At 43.6% G+C, this 21,953-nt stretch overlaps 1 protein-coding gene across 10 annotated transcripts in view; it reads left to right on the top strand.

Annotated features, from left to right (window-relative positions):
* LOC126336656 (dual 3',5'-cyclic-AMP and -GMP phosphodiesterase 11-like) overlaps positions 1–21,953 on the top strand; it is a 2,376,149-nt gene that overhangs the window by 2,293,756 nt on the left and 60,440 nt on the right. The gene's annotated exons all lie outside the window — the stretch shown is intronic.

Here is a 21,953-nt window from a genome sequence, read left to right as displayed (position 1 = left end):
TTGAGACAGACGCACTGAGGGAACGTCTGCTCACTTACCCGTCTTTAATACTCTCAAGAATCCGGCGGGCACCCGGAGGTCTTCCTGGGCCCCGGTGGAGGGGGTGGTCGAACCACTTGGCCGTGACCAACCTCTCCAACCCAAATCTTGTGACACTGGAAAGTCTATGACTTTTACCTGCCTGTGCTGTCTCTCTGATCCCCTACCCAGGAGTAAGGTTGGCACTACTGTACTACAGAACGACTTCCCAACAAAGATTTGGCCACGCTTTACGGAAAGGTGTGAGGAGGATTAGGAAAGTTCATGTGCAGATTCACATTCACGTACAAGAAATGCATAATGCACGACGCATACAAATACGTATTTTGAAGCCTGACACGTTCCTTTCCACCCGTTCACTTGGGTTCTGTTGCACCCGCGGCCGGCCGCGTCGTGTTATAAAATTGGCTGCGGAGCCGCCTCTTTCTATTTCCCGGTGCGAGCGAGCAGCGAAACTTGCTGCTTATAGAGCGAAAACTAATGTACCGTTTCAAAACTTATCGCGGGAAGTTCCTGTACTGACTCGGAAAAATGGCCTCCCCCTCCTGAAACTTCAATGCAGATTAAAATCTTGCACCAGACTCGAACTCAGGACCCGAGTTCGAGTCCTCCGGCACACAGTTTTAATCTGCCAGGATGTTTTATATCAGCACACATTCCGCTGCAGAGCGGTGGCCGAGCGGTTCTAGGCGCTTCAGTCCGGAACCGCGCGACTGTTACGGTCATAGGTTCGAATCCTGCCTCGGGCATGGATGTGTGTGATGTCCTTAGGTTAGTTATGTTTAAGTAGTTCTAAGTTCTAGGGAACTGGTGACCTTAGATGTTAAGTCCCATAGTGCTCAGAGCCACTTGAACCATTTTTTGAAAATCTCTGTCGTACGATACTTGAGTTTCAAACAAACAAGTGACGGCTGTCTTCCTCCTGCAGACACTCCGGAAAACAGTTTCCATCAAGGTCGTCATGATTGTCGAACTTCCTTGCGACTTTGGTAGTGTCTCTGACGATGCCAAGCTCCCGCACAACAAAATTGGTTCAAATGGATCTAAGCACTATGGGACTTACCATCTGAGATCATCAGTCCCCTAGACTTAAACCTAACTAATCTAAGGACATCACACACATCCATGCCCGAGGCAGGATTCGAACCTGCGACCGTAGCAGCAGCGCGGTTCCGGATTGAAGCGCTTAGAACCGCTCGGTTACAACGGCCGCCCCCCCCCCCCCCATAACAAAGACCTCAAATAAACATTAGTTTATCAAGTAGTTGTTTACAGATACGGTATTGTGTGTTTCCACTTCGTAGAATTGCAGTTAACTTAGTCAGTGCTGTGCAGGTGCGCCATGGCGAACTCGCCAAACGGATTTGTTACTGGAATAATAGATGCGGGTGATACATCTTGAATATACAGTGAGTGTATGAGCATTTGTTTTTATATAAAGGACAACCGGAAATTTGCCCTTTCAGGGCGTTTCTGGGACGTAAAATGTAACGTGATTCTGTTGCTGGTAAGCACCGACATGTACTCGTATGCAAGGCATCAGTGTGGCAACGTGTGTTTCCGACGTGCGTGCGGCAAATGCAGAAACATGATCATTTTTGTTTGAGTCATCATGTTTCTGACAGGTTTCATTTGGCCCGACTCGAATTCCTCTCATGCATCAAACTTCTCATCTTACAAGGGAACCTCCCCATCGCACCCCCCCTCAGATTTAGTTATAAGTTGGCACAGTGGATAGGCCTTGAAAAACTAAACACAGATCAATCGAGAAAACACGAAAAAATTGTGTGGAACTTTGAAAAAAATAAGCAAATATACAAACTGAGTAGTCCATGCGCAACATAGGCAACATCAAGGATAGTGTGAGCTCAGGAGCGCCGTGGTCCCTTGGTTAGCGTGAGCAGCTGTGGAACGAGAGGTCCTTGGTTCAAGTTTTTCCTCGAGTGAAAAGTTTACTTCATTTTCTCAAAGTTATGATCTGTCCGTCCGTTCATTGACGTCTCTGTTCACTGTAATAAGTTTAGTGTTTGTGTTTTGCGACCGCACCGCAAAACCGTGCGAGTAGTAGACGAAAGGACGTGCCTTTCCAATGGGAACCGAAAACATTTGATCGCAAGGTCATAGGTCATGCGATTCCTCCACAGGAAAACACGTCTGATATATTCTGTACGACACTGGTGACGGCATGTGCGTCACATGACAGGAATATGTTGTCGACCCACTTAACTTGTACACTTGGCGAATGGGTCATAAGATTCTTCTACCTTGCCCAATTTAGGTTTTCTTGTGGATGTGATAATCACTCCCAAAAAACTGATGAAAACGTAAGAGCAGTTACCTCGCATCGGGTGGACGGACGGACGGACCGATAATAATTTTCTGAAAATAAAAAATTAAACTTTTCACTTGAGGGAAGACTTGAATCAACGACCTCTCGTTCCGCAGCTGCTCACGCAAACCACGTGACCACGGCGCTTCTGAGCTCACACTATCCTTGATGTTGCCTATGTTGCGCATGGACTACTCCGTTTGTATATTTTGCTTATTTTTTCATAGTTCTATATAACTACTTCCTGTTTTCTCGATTGATCTGTGTTCAGTTTTTCAAGGCCTATCCACTGTGCGAACTTATAACGAAATCTGAGGTGGCTGCGATGGGGAGGTTCCCTTGTCAGAGTAACATTTGCAACGTACGTCTTCAGTTGTTTGCTGGATTTATCTCAATCTCTGCCTTCCGCTACGGTTGTCACCCTGTTCAGCTCCCTGTAGTACTGATATGTCAGCACAGCGTGGAATTCAACCGTTTAGACAACGACACACACTCAGCAAAATAGGACTGGGTCAAGTGACACATCAGGTAATCACCATCGACAGTTGCATTGAACATTTATTTGGCACATTTAAACAAGACAAATAACAGATAAAGCCATCAACACATTTTTAAAATTACCATTTAGGTGAGAGCAAGTTTCTTCAAAATTTAAACGTTCATAAACTACGGCACTTATGGCCTATTACACATTTGGTGAAATGATTAAAAATTATTTACTCAAAAACTATGACCAACCTGAAGAACAATTTACTAAAATTTAACGAGGAAATGTAGTCTTTCGTTACTGCAGTGATTGGTATTACCGAAGTAATTCAGAGCACAGGCAACCACAAATCAGATGCCATGGCACACAACCACGTTACTTAAATGGCAGGCACCCTACAATGTAGTATATAAATATAAAATTTCATGTGACCAAGCAACCTCGCCCTCCTAAATGGTTCAAAGGGCTCTGAGCACTATGGGACTTAACTACTCTGGTCATCAGTCCCCTAGAACTTAGAACTACTTAAACCTAACTAACCTAAGGACATCACACACATCCATGCCCGAGGCAGGATTCGAACCTGCGACCGTAGCAGTCGCGCGGTTCCTGACTGCGCGCCTAGAACCGCTAGACCACCGCGGCCGGGGACGCCCTCCCACTCAGCTCTTTCCAATACAGGCTCGGCAACGACTCCCAAACGGGAGTAGCAACGGTCACGAATAGGCACGAAAAATCCCAAAACTATTGGGTATCTACATCAGACTGACATCTGCCTTAAGTTACTAGAAACACAATAATTCATTAAAGCACATCTGTAAAATTAATCAACCTATTAATGAACATCGGGTAAGAAGTACAGATCTATTATCTTATGCGCGTAAGGACAATTATGCATTAAACCGCGAGCGAACTAGATACACGGCTAGCCGGCACCCGCGGGCAAAGGAGGCGGAAAATACACAACAGCACAAGCAGGACGCAACCCAGGACTCCGCACCCGCTACCAAGACAAAGAGCAGAAGTCCCGATACAACGAAATCAAGTGCAAGTAACTAGCGTGCAGGCTAGCGGTATATCGAGACCCCCGACGCAAAACACAAGGCGACTTACAGCAAATAGCCACACTTAAATTTGTGATTCAATCAGAATTAATTACCATATCCACATACGGTCATTGGAGGAATTCTTGTACTTTCATTAACAGAATTAGTTTCAAACTACTTAAACACACAATAATAACTGGCATCTCAGTAACTTAAGAATTTATGAAACTACTCATTTCTCTGCCTCATGACTGGGTGTTGTGTGATGTCCTTAGGTTAGTCAGGTTTAAGTAGTACTAAGTTCTTGGGACTGATGACCATAGATGTTAAGTCCCATAGTGCTTAGAGCCATTTGAACCATTTTCTTTTTTGGAAGTACTCATTTAGAGTTAGACACGCGTCTCTCAGACGCACTATCACTTCAGATAGAAAAGTAATAGTAATGTTATTGCAGTTCGCAGCAGGGAAAATTTTATCCATGTATATCTATAGCAATTGGCCACCTTAATTCCGTCGTGTGATGTAAATATAATAACCAGATGGCTCTTAGACAAGGACCGGGCAAACTGTTTTCAGTGGCGGTTAACACTGACAGTAGCAATCTGCAAACAGAATGTATCAGCAATCCAGATCGTAGTAAATGTTAATCATCACATCACATACAGTTCTCACTAGAACCTATTGTACTAAACGAGCTGAAATTAACACATTCGAGGAGAGGCTCAGTAGGAGCAGCAACTTCCGGCCAAGAGAGTGAAGTCAACAGCACTGAACCCAGTTTTAGATCCCGGACACAATTTACAGCACAAGCAAGGTCCTTACCCTCTTCCTTGTTCGACGAAGCCAGCCGCCGCAGATCCCGGTGCCAGGAGACATGCAGGAAGCTAAATACACCAACGGCTTCCCAGTAACGTGACTGCTTCACGCCAGTGGTAGCAACCCGGGTAAACAGCCCTATTTAGATGTGCTGCTCTTCCTTCTGCCTCGCACGGCACCTGTACTGTAAGCCAGACTTGGCAAAGTACGTTACTTATAGCGTCCCAAAGCGAAATCCCCGCTACTTGGTCTAATTTTATGCTAGTCCCACTTGGTAACCGTCCCACACAGTTAAGCAGTATGTTGGAAAGAACTTAAGAGTGTTTTGTAGGCACTTTCTGTTCTAGACTGACTGGTTAATTGGCAGGATATTTGCAAAAAGCAAAGGCTGGCACCTGCTTTACCCACGAATGAGGCTATGAAGCATTCCATCACATATCGCCACAAATTGTTACACCAATGCATTTGTATAAATTGTCTGATTACAACTAGAATTATAAGATATTGTAGACATAGGATACAAAGCTTTTGCGTTTTGTGGAATATACAGTTTTACGTTGCTGAGCAACTAAATGAAGTTGCCATCATTGCGCCGCTTTGAACTCTTATCAAGATCTTACTGAACATTTGTGCAACTTTTTGCAAATAGTACTTAATTATCTTTTACCAGCGAGATGAGGGTTTGTGTTTTAATTACTACTTAGAAAGTATTTTTTCGCCACAAGTGGACGAAGAGAAGTAGGCTGGTAGTCTTGGAACTACCTGTACGTGGAGTGGCGTGGAGTTTCATTTCTGTAAGATTCTTCAGATTCGACAGTGTTGTGGTTGGCAGGAGAGCCAACCGTGTTAGTAAAGGGGGCCGAAATGCACGCGTTTTAGCTCACGCAGGCTTGCGTGAGGTCTGGAACGTGACAAGGGAATTAGAATTGAGAAAAGCGGACGTAGGTGGTGGAATACTTAACTTTAATCCATTAACGGTGAACGTCGTTCTTTATGGTACATGATTCACAATATCAATAGTACGAATACTGGCGCCTTGCTAGGTCGTAGCAAATAACGTAGCTGAAGGCTATGCTAACTATCGTCTCGGCAAATGAAAGCGTAGAAGTCAGTGAACCATCGCTAGCAAAGTCGGCTGTACAACTGGGGCGAGTGCTAGGAAGTCTCTCTACACCTGCCGTGTGGCGGCGCTCGGTCTGCAATCACTGATAGTGGCGACACGCGGGTCCGACGTATACTACCGGACAGCGGCCGATTTAAAGGCTACCACCTAGCAAGTGTGGTGTCTGGCGGTGACACCACAGACAGCTGGCGTGGACTGTCTTAACTGTAGTCCTCTGGAAACAAATAGCTGATGAACTTGATCATTTCGTTCCACAGCTAGATCACGTTTGAGAGCCATTCAGAAAATGCTCATACTAAGAATGTTCTGATACACTTGTTAGAAAAACGATGTTTCTCCTCTACGATTTAGAAGCGGCTTGGCCTCTTTGTCGGTCTACAAGACTCATAATTTAAAGGAGTTTGTGGGTACTCAGCGACAGACGATGGAAAAAGTGCGTACTGCACTTCACTAACGTTTATCGAGACACGATTCTGTAAAAACACTTTTCCAGAGTGCCCCATGGAAAACGGCTTAAAGGGAAGATAGTATGAGGTGACAAAAACTTTGCTGACGCTTAGGTCCGTCGCTGAGGCCTTTGCCCGTTAAAGCCCATAAGATCTAACGTACGTCTAGGGGAGCAGTGTGCCTAATGATTTGTTTACTCTGATGTAGCTTCCTGTTTTCGCTCTTCCTGCCCTTTTACATCATTTTTGTACAAGTTGACATTTGGAAGCCGTTTCGCTGTAACCTAAAAATATTATGAGTGGAAGACTATCGAATTTAACCGTTACTGTGTATAATGCTGCAGTCGCGATTGTAAAATGTTAGGTTGTTTCACTTACAGACTTAGCTCTGTCACGGAGTTCTGAAATTTTGTGTGCCAGAGTAGCTAAAATGGTTCAAATGGCTCTGAGCACTATGGCACTCAACTGCTGTGGTCATCAGTTCCCTAGAACTTAGAACTACTTAAACCTAACTAACCTAAGGACATCACACACATCCATGCCCGAGGCAGGATTCGAACCTGCGACCGTAGCAGTCGCACGGTTCCGGACTGCGCTCCTAGAACCGCGAGACCACCGCGGCCGGCGTCAGAGTAGCTCTGAAATTTTCTGTCCTAGTTGGTACATTTTTTTTTATGAGACCGTGGGAAAAGATTTGCTAGAGCAACTTGGTGGTTAGCAACGAATACACCTCGACAAAATGTCGTTACCGACCACTAAGACAAATTGGAGACAGAACATAAAAGCTGTCTGTCAGTTGTCTCACATTAAGACAAGCGAAACCACTCGATTACAGATACTAAGTGAGAGTGAAAAACATAGCTGACTTGGCCACAGAGACTAGTTTCATTCAGTTGTTTCGTTTAACTGAAAAAAGAAACAACTGACTGAACGAATAACACTCGATCGGACAATCAATCGTTTGTTAAAAGCAGTCGGGCGCCTCATCACTAACTGTTCAAGAGTTGGCCGATATGCATCTCGCGTATGCGTGGGTTCAACAGAGGTACGACATGATGCTATGCTGAATTGTTACCACAGCGACAATATCAACATCACAGTCCAGCCAAAGGACACTACAGGTCACTAATGCCAAAACATGCAGAAAATTTATCTTGACAAACCGAAAAATTTTGTCGGTGGAATTCGTGTACGCCCTATGTATGTTCAATAGCTTAATAAGTTAGCACTGAATGTTAGCACCTACTGCTCAGAACGCGTCACAAAACAACGTTTATGAAGGGTAACAATACGCAGTATTGTGTCTGATTGCGAAAAGTAATGTAACTTAAAGGCCGTATTCTAATTTTTAAAGGGGAACCATGGATGCTTGTCACTAGGTGTACTTTGTGGAGGATCTTGAAAAATCGAGAAGTTTTCATCGCCTATAATCCTCTGAGAAGTTACAGACCTTCGCCAAATTTCCAGAGTATAGGATTTCCTGGTTTACGAGCAACCACACGCTTGGTGCAAATCGCCAGGATAGGAAAGACAGTCTGTACTTTATTCTCAATTTAAGATCTGTATATCACTTTCGGAAGTTTCAAATTACAAAACGAGACAATCATGTGGGATGGCATTAATTCTCCACTATCTTGTAGGTGAATAGAGGAGCAGTAAGTCTGCGGGTGGTGGACCCTGGCTCATTGTATTGAGAGGCCACGAGCGGTCGTAAATCACCGGCTATGACTACACCGCGGACGGACAATGGCTGTTGTCTCAGGTCCATGGCGGACATTTAATTAAAAAGCCGGCGCCGCTGTAGGCGTGCGTTTTTCAGCCAACAAGCAGACACAGGCGATTAAATGACCTTCACAAAACTGAGCGACAAATGTCTTGTCGCCAAGGTTTATTTCAAATCACGCTATGTCTCTGAAATTTAACCAATGATGATCGTAATTCTCTGAGTCTACAAACTATCTACTGAAGTTCCCGTTCTGTAATGAGAGAAAATACAATTTATCTTAGTGAAAAAAAATTTATAGCGGCAACTGTTCTGAAACGAGTCTTCTATTTAGTAAAGCGTATTTTCTCCACTGGAATCATTCCATAAATCGGGAAATAAACTATAGCCTTTTTGGCAAGAATGTTCTCCAGCTACATATTGATATATGAATTTTCACGTCAAAAGTTAATTAGTTAGACCACTAAAGTGACTCTTACCACTAGAGTATGACTAACTTTCGTTGTTTCCGGATTAAGAATAGATCTTAGAAATGTAACTTAATTTCAGTAGCCTTACTTCCTAGCATTCCTTCCTTCCTAGATCCTGAAAAGGCTTATGACCTAGTCAAAAGTAATACGCTGTGGCTAATATTAGAAAATTACCTAGGTCAAAATAATTTAGTCAGTGAACTAAAAATAAGTTGCCAATTGGATCACCACAAATATAGAGAAACGGTAGAAATTACCGAGGAAGCAATCTATCAAGACTATAATTTATTTTGTGATTTCCCGTCAGAGAGGTCACAGTTCATAGTAATTGACACCGACTAAAACAGAAATGATTTTTGGCGTTCCCCGAGGTAGTGTTATAGGCCCTCTGCTGTTGCTTATGTATGTAAACGACTTAGGAGACAATCTGAGTAGCCGTCTTAGGTTGTTTTGCAGATGGTCCTGTCGTTTATCGTATAGTACAGTCATCGTAGGATGAAAACCAATTGCAAAGCGGTCAAGGTAAGATACCTATATGGGACGAAAATTGGCAATTGGCTCTAAATAATGAAAACTGCGAGGTCATCCACATAGTGCTAAAAGGAATATGTTTAACTTCTGTTACACTATAAGTCACTCAAATGTAAAGGCCGTAAATTCAACTTAATACGTAGCAATTACAATACGAACACTTAAATTGGAAAGATCACACAGAAAATGTTGTGGGGAAGGCAAATCAAAGACCGCGTTTTATTGGCATCACACTTAGAAAAGGTAACAGATCTATTAAAGAGACTGCCTACACTACGCTTGTCCGTCCTAGTTTTGAGTACAGTTGTGCGGTGTTGGATCCTTACCAGATAGGATTAACGGAGTACATCGAGAAAGTTCAAAGAAGGGCAGCACGTTTTGTATTATTGTGAAATACGGGAGAGAGTGACAGTGACATGATACAGAATTTGGGATGGAATCATTAAAACAAAGGCGTTTTTCGCTGCGGAGGAATCTTCTCACGGAATTTCTATCACCAACTTTCTCCTCCGAATGCGAAAATATTTTGTTGACACCGACCTACTTAGAGATAAATGATCATGATAATAAAATAAGGGAAGTCAGAACTCCTATGGAAAGATATAGGTGTTCGTTTTTTCCACGCACTGTTCGAGATTGGAATAACGAGAATTATTTTGAAAGTGATTCGATAAACCCTCTGCTGTTCACTTAAGTGTGATTTGCAGATGCAGATGTATTTTGTATATGATCATATCATCCAGTAATGGAAAGAAACAACCCCCATATAGTGCAAATATTAACAAGAACGCATTGCTGTGGAGGTTGTTATTTGGAGAGAACTAGGTACAAATGTCTGAAAGCGGAGATGATTTACGATGATCTATATGTAAACTTCTATCTATACCTTTTATGAAAGTGCAGTGAGAAATTTTCGGAAACTTCAACAAAGGTAGTCGCTTTAAGTGGGAAAAATCTTTAAAGGGTAAAAATTTCAGTCAGTAACAAATTACTAGAAATAAGAGTAAAAACTAGAAAGCTTATAAAACAGTGCGTGTAAAAGAAACTGTAAATGGTGTACAAAAATACCATTCTAGTCTAGCAGAGGATAAGTTGTCACGTGAAGTGCTACAGTACCAAGGCAAGAAACAAAAGGTGTAGGACCCAAATTGTTGATAGACAGTTCAGTTGGGTAGTAGCAGTGCCTAATACTGATTTCGGGTGGTGGTGGTAGTGGTGGTGACAATCCTTCCTTCCGTATGAAATACATGAACCACCGAAGCTCGTGATGGAATTACTTCGCAAACCTTTGTATAACTTTCCCTTCACCTATCGCATTTAAAAACGACTCCACTGAACGTTTTTGCTCATAGCAGCTTTGCGACTGTTTCGTGTGCTGTACGGATTAACTTTCGTAGTTCGTTATTGAACCAATCATGCGTTCTCTTTCCAGAATGTGATTTCGATTTACCTAATACATGGTAGACTCCTCACAGTTTAGTGGACGTAGAGCTGGACACGATGTTCTAAATGACATCACCGCCTTCGAATATTTATATTTTGGTGCATGCTGGTTACGTTCCTATAACATGACATTCTGTTACATGACGATTCGTGAGAGTATACCGGGGATCCATTAGCGGTAATTATAATGTTATTTTAACATAGTGTCTTACTTTACAGAGGAATGGAAGGGAACACTGAAAGTAGGTTAGGGGAGGCCCACTTTAGTTCTAAGAGAAGTTGCGGCACGATGGAGTTTACAATGCATTGCCATTATTTTTGAAAAGTGATGTAAAAAGTAAATGGGCTGTGAGTTCAAGAATCCCACAAATTCTGCTTGTTATCTTAAAAACAAAGTTAACCTTTAGCTTTCGAAATCTGCTAGAGCAGTTCGTGTGTACGATATAGAAAATATGAAGACGTGTAGTAAAATGTTGCCGAGATCAGTGCTTCACTCTTAGGAATACATACATAATGCAGGTCAGTCTGAGAGTCAGCATCGTTATTAGTTAAATTACAGCGTAGCGTGCTACGAAATCAGCCGTGGCGAGAAGAAAGCCCCGTAAGTCGTGGAGCGTAGCTGTGGCGTAAGTAACGCTGACGTTGCTCTGTTTGTGGCTTTCGGCGGCTTATTGCATCAGTTCCGGATAAACTACAGAATATCATTACTCTGGGGCACGCAGGCCAGCGGGATGTAATTATTGCCGACTGGCAGACATTGTTCAGCAGTGACGTAATTGCCGTTCGCGATACGAGTGATGGTGTAGCTAATGAATTGCGTTATGTTTGTAATCAACAAAAATAGGATACAAGGCTTCGTTCGCGAAACGTTCAACACGTTAGTTGCACACAGCTCCCTCCCCCACCCCCGCCCTCGCCGTGTCCACCACTTCCTCTCACTGCCTCTCTATCCACGTCGCTTTCCCACCTCCATCTGCCGGTATCTTCCTCCCCATCCCTCTGTCCATATACTCATTCCTCTCTCTCTCTCTCTCTCTCTCTCTCTCTCTCTCTCTCTCTCTGCCCTGTTCCTTTTCACCTGCCCACTCCCTACCTATACCTTCCAGCCGTCACGAGCACCTCCCACTCCACCCTCCCTCTATCCTTCTCCACCTCCCCCTCTCTTTGAACAATTTCTCCTCCCCTCCACCTCTATCCAACACTGTCTTCCATCTCTCTGACTGTCCCCTCCTCAGATCTGTCTCCATTCCATATGTCTATCACCTCTTCCTCTCCCTCACTCTGTCTGCCCATCTCCCCTTCCCCCTTTCTCTGTCTACCTCATGCTCTCCCCATCTCTCATTTTCCATCTGCCCTCTCTCTGCTCAGCTGTGCGCTTTGCAAGGAATGTTGATGCTACGTGCATGACACATCTTCTCTTTGTCCATCTCCACCACTCTCTCTGTCAATCCCATCCTTCTCACCTCTCTGCCCATCTCTTCCTCCACCTCTCTCTGTCCATCCCCTTCTTCACCCTTCCCTCTGTCTGTACCACACCTTCTTCCTCCACTCTCCCTATTTGTCCATCCCTCCTGACCTACTCTCTTCTTCTGTCCTCATGTCTGCTCATCTCTTCCACCTCCTACTCCCACTTTTCCTATCTGTCCATCACTGCCTGACTACTCTCCATATCCTCACAGCATATGTGCCCAACTCTTCCACCCCCTGTTTTGCTGCCCCCTCCACCTCTCCACCATCATATCCTAGTGTTCTCTGTCCTACTTCCCTCAGTCCATTTCATATCCTCCCCCCTACATCCGCCGTCTGCCCCTCTCGTCCCCCATCTCTCTGTCCATCCCCTCCTCTGACCCCTCTCTGTCCTTCTCCTCCTCTCTCTCTATCTATCTATCTCTTGCTCTCTGTCCTTCTCCTCTCTCTCTCTCTCTCTCTCTCTCTCTCTCTCTCTCTCTCTCTCTCTTCTCTCTCTCTCTCTCTCTCTCTCTCTCTCTCTCTCTATCTATCTATCTCTTCCTCCTACCACTGTCTGTCCATATCGTTGTGCCCTCTTTTCCGTACCCGTCTCCTTCTGCCCCTTTTCCCAATCCATCTCCCCCTCCCTCTATACATCTCCTCCCGTTCTCTTTGTCCCTGCCCTCCTTCCCCAGCGACAGTAGAGGCGCGATGCTCCAATTCTCAGGTTCGTTCTCATCCTCCCTACCCGACACGTTCACATTATTTTCTGTTTTGTAGTCTTGAACTGCTGGTAACGGCGGCGATCTTGAAACAGCCCATGAAATATGTCGTTTTCTGTGACGATCAGGCCGTAATAAGGAGACGTAGCTGGCGCTATTTCTGTGCACAGGCTAGGCTCATCCTTTGCACGGGATATCCCGACGGAGAAACTACATAGTTTTTCCTCTCCATCGTGTCCCCCCTCAGGAGAGCTTCAGAAAAACCCTCCAGCAAGCCAGACTCGCCGTCTTTATCCTTCGCTTCTTCAGCTTGCTCTCCAATATTGGATAAAATATGCGTCAGCTTTCCTATCTACAATTATTTCGAGGACACCAATTTAAAATTATTGTGGTCTCATGTATGAATTAAACTACTTGGAAATTAAACATACAAAAGTCTGATAAAAAATAACTCTTACGTTTGGAACATATCGTTTGTTATTTCTAGTTGAGTTACACTTCCTTAGAATTCGCTCGAAACATATGACCTGCACCACTCTTCACCATGGCTATATTTATGTGCTCATTAGATCGCAAATCTCTTCGGACTTGAACTCACAGATGCTCGCTGGTCCTATGGTTGGGTAGGGCTTTTTCCTCCATTTACACAGCTTATATTGAGCGCCGGATACCAGCGGTTGCGCCATGCGATGATCATCTTAAAACTCCTACTGCGTTTCATTGCAATTTTCTAACGCTATTACCTTCTGTACAGAAGCTTGTTCACTGTAAACAGTTTCAGAGAGAAAATTTCTTCTCTACCAGCACACATTTAATAGTGAACAGAAACGCTTGACCGTATCCTTGCGAACATCTGCCTGTTATATTAAGAGAACTTGCATTGTGGGATGACTTCCGACCATTCTGCTGCCACCGCCATACGTCTCACGTAGTAATAACGAGAATGAGATAACCGAGAGAGATCAGAATGCGTACAGAACTAAATAGACAGAAAGTTATCCTTTGCTCAGTAGCAAAAGGAATGGAAAAAATGGCTAAGCATGGGTACCAAGTATTTCCCGCCAAGCTCTGTGGACTATATACTGGGTGTTACAGGACGATACTGACAGACTTCGTGGTGCTGTAGAGGGTGTCTTGAGCAAATAGGGGAAAGGAACGCGTGTCCGGAAACGTCATCCAACAACTCTAGAGAACGTCAAAGTTATAGGCGTCGGCGCCTGTTTCTAGGCCACCCCTTCAGCAGCAAACGTGACTTTGTACACTGACGGACCGTAAGCGGAACGTCTCGCAATGTTGATTGTTATTCAGTGATTGCAGCTGATGCCACGATCGCCAGTGGAGACTGGAGAAGATGAAGCTAGCTGCTGCGCAGAAAGGTCTCGGTGTATGACATTTTTGGGCACAGTTTTATTTTTCTCCTGTATGCCGAAAAATAATGAAGATTTTAGCGGATTTCAGTCGAAAAATAAACTGCAGATGGGAAGCCTTGTCCGAAACCATCATCCTTCGAGGAATCGGAGCGTAGTATTCATACGACATAAGTGCTGTCTGCGCAGCTGCCAGCTCCATCTTCTCACTGGCGATCCTTGGAACCAGTAGCAATCGCTGGATAACAAATAACACTGCGAAACGCTCCACCTATGGTCTGTCAGCGTTCTAAGTCAAGTTTGCTGCCGAAAGGGTGGCATAGCACCAGACACTGGTGCCTACAAATTCGACGCTAATAGGGTCATTGATTGTCGTTTCCGGACAAGAGTTCCTGTCGTCGATTTCTTCCTCAAGACGCCCTCTACAACTACTCGAAGTCTGTCGCAACATTTCTGGAACACCCTGTATAATATACTATAAGTGGATGCATATATCACATTCTCTTGAGGTACTCGGAACCCATTTTCGATCCTCGGGCTGTTTCATCATTACGAAAGACGTACTTGTAAGCTTTGTTTGCTTATGTGTATTCAGTTCAATCGCAATCTTCCTGTGTACCTTAAACTCATGCTTTGTCAGCTTTTACAGAATATTTGTTGATACCCGCATGAACGTTTGTCAGTCTCCATTTTATGCAGAGTGGTAGCTGCAGCCAGCCAACTGATGACGTGCAACCGCACGCACCACCCCGTCCCGAATGTGTTTATTTCCGGGCACTGCTGACGCGCGAAGTTCCGCAGATGAGCTGTTAGCACAGTTCGCCACTAATTACGGAAACAAAGCGCTCCCGGGACCCATGGGGCGCGCGAGCTGCTGTCGACCGACGAATATTTAGACGGACGCAATTGCGTTTGGCAGGCCCGAGCCAGACCAGAACACTGGCGCTAACTGCGTTAGGGCCGGCACCGCCGTGACGTCAGCGTCGAGTGCCGGCGATTTGGCTGCGGTGACTGTGGGTGCAGCTGCGGCTTGGTGCAGTTTCCGCTCTCAAACAGGTTGCCGCGTCTGACTGAAACAGTATGCCCAACGGAACATTTAGAGAGCAGGCGTTGTGGAAAGCTACGATTTCTAGCGCGGCCCATGTGATGCAAATGTAATTCATTATGCCAGACAAACAGTTGCGCCTCCACTTACTCGAAGAGTGTCGGCTGTGCTCTTAACTGGCAGTACAACTTTTAACTTTTTCCTCCTTTCTTTTTTCTTCTGTTACCAGGGTGATCTGATGGGACCCGCACCCACGATTTCTTCTACTGTGCCAACTTATTCATCTCATAGTAGCACTTATATCCTACGTTCTCAGTTTTGAACGAGAAGCGTTCAATAAGTAATGCAACACATTTTTTGTGTCGGCCAATTTTGGTACGAAAAACGTAGATTTTTTTTTGTATGACATCATGGAATATTCCCGCTTCAACCTCTAGTTTCATGAAGTTCCGATAGGGTCGGAGGTGTACGTAGTATTCAAAATGGTGTCTGTAATGGATGTGCATTCCAGCATCGCAGCTATTCATAGGCGCTTGCGCATTGCCTGTGAAGACCTGACAGTGAACATAACTACGCAGAGTCGTTGGACGAGGCTTCTGTCATAATCGGAAGAAGGTCACCAAACCTGTCCGATCTCCTGCGAGCCATCTGGCTGCACACAGCTGTCTCTCCTGCAGTGTTGGAGCGTGTGGACACTCTCATTCGAGGTGACAGACGGACCACAAACACCTCGCTGCACAACTAGCCTCACACAAGTCTGCGCGCCCGAAGGAGCTCACAAATCTTTATTGGAATGTTCTTCGTCATCCGTCCTATAGCTCGGATCTCGCGCCTTTCGACTTCCATATGACTGACCCACTGATGGATCCACTTCGCGGGAAGCTGTACGTGGATGATGCGGAGCTTTTTGATGCAACACGACGTTGCCTCCGACGTCGACCAGTATAGTGGTACCATGTGGGCATACGAGTTTATGCCCTCGCAGTAAAGTAGCGTAACGTCGTCGCACTGGACGGAGATTATGTTCAAACTAGGCTTTTGTAGCCAGGGGAATAATATTGTGTGGAATCCTGAATAAAACCAACCTACTTTCATAAAAAAGTAACTTAGATTACTTACTGAATGCCTCTCGAATACAAAGCAAGAGGACTGCGTGTTATCAAGGAATATTTTTCATTCAGAGTACAAATTTCTAGCAGTGCAGACATAAAGGACGATAATATCCGAAAATAGTTCAACAGCGATCCGTTTGACCCGATATTTGAACTGCTAATTGACGAAACTGCTAATTGACGAAAATACAATGAATAAAGTGTGTTCGCTAGAAAACGAGAGTAAATACGATGCAATCGAGGAACCCGTTATCACGCACACTGAGGCACTGAAATGTGTGATCTGTTGTTCGAGTATGAAGGACAAAATTCGTGTGACTATGTCGATGTTTTGGTTCTCCGGAGAATGAGAGACCTCTTCAGGAAAAAAGTGAACGAAAAACGGAAACAGAAGAACGATTATTTGCCGAAAGTCAACTGAAAGCAAATGACACGAAATACGAGTGAGTAAGTTGTCTGTTGCCGACGAGTAAGGAGTAAGTAATGCAGTGGGCTTGCAAACGTGACATGTAGCATGTTTGGAAGTACAGTAAATAGCAACTTCCCGTAATATTTTTTTTTTTTTTTAGTGTTCGTATTTTTCGGTTATCTGTACAGCCTCGGGTCCTCATTAACCCTGCTAATCGGAGCCTTGGCGTATTTTCACCACAAATTTTGCATTTTCTGCGACTTCCCTCACACCTGTAGTTCCAAGAAAGTTATTTACTCGCGTCTTAAAAGATTCAACTCCGAGGCCTACGGGGGGGGGGGGGGGGGGGGGGGGGGTGTACACATGACATGAGTTGTCAACATTACAACGGAAATAATTTATTTCTGCGACATACTCGCGAACAGTCTCATGCCTGTGTTGTCAGTAACCGACATATTACACGTTACAAATCCATACCAACTTTGTAACATACTGCAAATAGCAGTGGAAACGTCTGCGTTATGATCTATGCCAACGATCTATCAACTTTCACCCTAAAACTTCATCTTGCAGAATAAACTGTATTGTGCATAAAAGTTCAAACTCTTCGTAAAAGAAAGAAAATCAGAGTTCACTAGACTGCCAGTGAAGACTTTGATAAATGCTCACAACTCATTCGGAACAATGATCGTCTACTGTTGTTGCAAGTTTAATATGTAGTCATAACCTTAACTGAATTCCGCATCAGTGCTTTGCAGGACGTGATAATAGGGACAGAAAAAAAAGTTGTATTCTGCAACAACTTTCGCCTACTCATCGATTGGTTTTCGGCCTATAAAGGCAATTATCCGGTTACAACGGTTTGCTAGAATTACAGATAAACCAACTTCGACAGAAGTATATTCTATTGAGAGGTACAGAAGTTATATTTACAATTATGAAGTTGATGTTACGTATAAATTCATGTAAGAAACCTACTGCCTTTTAAATATTGATTTTACGCCATTTGGGTGGAGAGACTTACCATTATTAACGACACCAATTTATATTATCTATCATTCAGTGTTACAGTATTCAGTTCTTCAGTTGAAAAAGCTTCACACTGTTAAATGATACGTTTACATCGCCTCTATATCTTACAAAATTAGCATTGGAACTGTGTCAGTGGTAGTATATTTGTGAGGCGTTTGCTGTTTTCAGATCTGATAATTAACTGTACAATGTGATACAAGTAGACAGTTTTTTCTAACTTGCTTGATTTAATATCCGCAAGTATCATTAAGAAACTAACACAGATCTTTTCAGCCATTCTCATTGTCTTGTCCCAAAATTATTTTTGCCCTGGGGAGCCAGCTATAAAATTAATTAAAATAAAGGTTTTTTTCACACCAATGTGATTACAGCTGCTGCTCGGAAATACGGGCAACGAATGCGTACATCAACAAAAGGATGTGGTTGGATGTCAACGTGCAGAACACGTTCCTCGCTGGTACGTCCTTCCATTTCAGTAATAGCTTTAGCGCTCAGTTTACACGCCGGCTGACGTCTGCGATAACAGCTAAAACTAATTAAATGGTGGTTCCCGGGGGTGATTCGACCGATGGCGGCCGTTACTCGGATCTCGCACGACTTACGTCTGTGTTTCTAGTTGGACTGCCAGCATTATCCCAGCGCAGACGTTCAAGAAGTCCACTGTTGTTTCGCGTTGCATTTAAACATTTTATTTTCAGGATAAATTTATCAACACTGCCATCTCCACAGTGACGCACTAGATACGTTTGTAATGTATTCTGATGAAATCGGGAGAAAAACTGTTCATGTGGCTAAAAGAAGCGTTCACATTGCTGTGTTACTCGATATGGAGATAGCTGGGGTGAATCTCTCCTGGGAAATACATTGCAATCGCCATTATTTATCCGTTACATGGAGGACTGGTGAGGATGTACTGTTACTAATCGCAAAGCTGTACATCAATTTCCTGATGAAATTCCTAACCTTTGCTCAGGGCTTGTGAGAGTCCTCAGCCGGACATGACGCTTTCATGTCTTTCGTGGGGTATAAATTATTCACTGATTGCGGAATTCGCCTTCAACCATTACATTTCTTTGTTCATAGTTAGCATACGACACAGCTCAGACGCCAGCATCGCCCCTTTACTGTCATGTATACGTTACGGTTAGGCACCATGAAATGTTAATATCGACACATACAAAACGCCGACTGCTCACATTTGCAAAAGGAATTGCTTTTTTGGGTTATTAGTGCGCGACTATTTTTCGAACCTAAGCTGCGTCCTTACCATGCCGTCGAAATCGACAGATTCCATTCGCACTGGACAGACAGTTCACTATAGACTTGTTCTTGCCCCCCCCCCCCTCCCGCTGCACATAGTACGGCGGAGCTGCTGTACATTCTCGCGGATGACGACGTGCATAAAAGTTGTGAACAGAGGAAGGAACAAAATGTCAACGTGTGTGGACTCAAATGGACCTTGTTTTGAACTCGAACACCACTGCTTGAATATATTTGGCAAATACAGACATTTGCGGAATTGTTCTTGCTTCTCATCAGATCATATACACAATATTTTTGCGACAGAGCCAAGACCACGTCGGAACTTCACCGGCCACAGATGCAGAGCGCGCCTAGCGACGTGCGAGCAGGCAACACGCTCGGCGTCTCTGCTCCAAGGATTGCCTGGATGAAACATACAGGGACGCCGCATCATTTGAGTTCCCGTCCTGTAAGATTAGCACCGGTGCTTTCATGACAGAATCGTTTCGAGTACACTGGTCGCAGGATTATGTTCCGTTCACTGCTGTGTCTAAAGTTTGATTCAGTGGTTATCGTGTCTTGTCCTCGGGGAAAATTAATTTCATTCTTATAACTAAGCGGCTGTCCCGAAATATGGTACCAGTTGCAGGCTTTCAGGGGCAACAAAAATTTGATTTTCAGTGTTTCGCGTAATTATTGACCGGATCTAAAAAATTCAAATGCTTCATAATCTACTCATTAAGTGGTATAATTTTCTGTTAAAATTTTAACGCAGTAAGATAAGTATTACAGTTAGAAAGCGTGTGTTTGCCCTGAGGCAGTGTAACTTACAGTGCCCAAATACACGGACTTTATTCATTCAGTATTTGAGAATAAGAGCATAATTTCAAACCTTCCGTGAACTCTTCCTCGCTTTAGTGCATTAACTCATTTGTAAAATAATCAGACGTTTGAAGCCGTTTTTTGCATGTTAGTTTGACTCTTCAGAGAATTGGGGGTTTACTGCTCGAAAACTAATTTGTGTTAAAAAGTTCAACACATGACTGCGGAACACTGTTCTGATGTCAGTAGTAGAAATTCTTATAATTTCCCTTCTTATATCATGACCAATATTTCGCAGACTGGATGACGATTTCCTGCACAAAAGCAAAATTAGCCTGCGTCGAATGCTCACATTCTCGTAACCCGCAGAAGACGAAATCTACCGATCATAGTGACTCTCAAAATGTTTTAGATTGTGTCAAAGCAGAAAGAGATTTTTAATGTGGTCCACTCCTTCCCCTCCTCCTCCTTCTTACACGAATCATCGTGCCGAAGCTACAATCTCTGTTTTTTCGTCTTTCCGAGGTAAATGTAGTCTTTAGATAAACCACGTTTTCTGCGAAACAGGGCTCATATTTTTTGTTATTATGTTTTTTACGCATTCATGTTTCGGCAACTGTGGGGTCTCTTTTTCATTTCTGTAAAATATTGTACAAATTTTGTGTTGCTTGTATTTTATGACAAATACCATCAACATATGATCACGTTAAGTTGAAGTCATTAGTATAGAATGGCCTGTCGTCACCTGTTTTGTGGTTTGACCGCATTTCATCCGCGAAGCATTCGAAAAACGACACACAGTTATCGAAACATTTCTTGCAGTTTTTATGTTGACACGAAAGAGAGAAATACCTCAACGTTCATTCAGTTGCTGATTTTATTACCTGCTTGACGACTGTCAGTACTATAAGAATTTATTTTATAACAGTTAACTCCCATGGGGCGCTGTTCGCATTTCTGGTACTGCCTTAAGGTATTTTTACCCAAATTTTACGCATAACTGCTTGGTGCAAGTTGCATGTTTGCCCGCCATACTCCGCTGGCTGGATATCGTGATGACCTGTCAACATTTAGGTCAACTAGCACTTGATAAAGGAAAAATAACAATAATTAATTTTTATGCCGGAAAAGTTGTCATTTCACAAATTTTGTACGACTGTAGTAGTAGTTGCTATATAAGCTGCTCTATCAGCAAAGTTAAGTGTAAGGTCTAGTTCCTGTAACTGGATTTCCATACACAGCCGATTGTCATTGTTGAATTGTGCTAAGGAAGCTGTCAGACTGTTTTATTGTTATATATTTCAGCCTTAGGGCATGATACTGTGTCATTGCGGGTTTCTGCTTATTACCAAGTCATCGTCATTAAATGACCTATTAAAAAAAGCAGGTAGGGTAGCACCACAAAGGCATTTATACTGTCTGAACTTAAGTAGCTCAGGAGGTATTAGTGATAACCTGATCCAGATGTGATTATATGGTGCTCTCATGACTAGTGTATGGAGTCATCCGTGTGATTTTATTTCGTTTATTTTAAGTTGCCAGTAACTAAACGTAAATATCAACATGGCTGGAAACTTGTTCTTGTGACCATGGCGGGCAGAGTTTCGTACTGCGTCACCGACATGTGCAACGACAACGAAATACGCGGCAAATTTGAGAGGGAAGGAAGTGTGCGTGATCTCAAGAAGGGGACGTGTGGCAGGAAGCAATAAAGCAGCGAACGAAAGAGGGGTGGGCATAGTGATAAAAGTTTTCACAAGATCCCCAGAGAAGTCTGTAAGGCAAGCGGCACGTGAATCAGGTGTAAGCAAATCAGGTGTTCACAGCATTTTAAAGCAAGCAGAGTGGAAACCCTAGATTTCTAGGTTGCTTCAAGCGATGAATGACGACGATCCGGATGGGCGCCTCGAATTTTTTGAATGGTTTTGAGATAGTAAACCATTAACTGATGTTGTTTGGTCTGATGAGACGACGCTTAAATTGTATGTAACCTTCAGTCGCCATAACTGTGTGTACTGGGTAAGAGATAAACCCCATGTTATGATAGAACGAGCTGTTAGTCTTCCAGGTTTATGAGTGTGGTGTGGTATATCTCTCAGAGGACTCCTTTTTGAAGGAACAGTAGTAGGTGTGAAATACCTTACCATGTTTCAGGAACGAATCGCACCAGCAATTCACCAACTGTTCCAAGATGAAGATTTTATTTATTTATTTATTTCTCTCAGCGAGATGGTGCACTATCAAGTTACTATCGTGACGTGCGGCAGTGCGTGGATGAAACATTTGTTGAAAGGTGGATA

Source organism: Schistocerca gregaria, chromosome 2 (assembly GCF_023897955.1).
Source record: "Schistocerca gregaria isolate iqSchGreg1 chromosome 2, iqSchGreg1.2, whole genome shotgun sequence".
In the NCBI taxonomy this organism is placed as follows: domain Eukaryota; kingdom Metazoa; phylum Arthropoda; class Insecta; order Orthoptera; family Acrididae; genus Schistocerca; species Schistocerca gregaria.
This window is presented reverse-complemented; position numbering and strand designations above follow the sequence as displayed.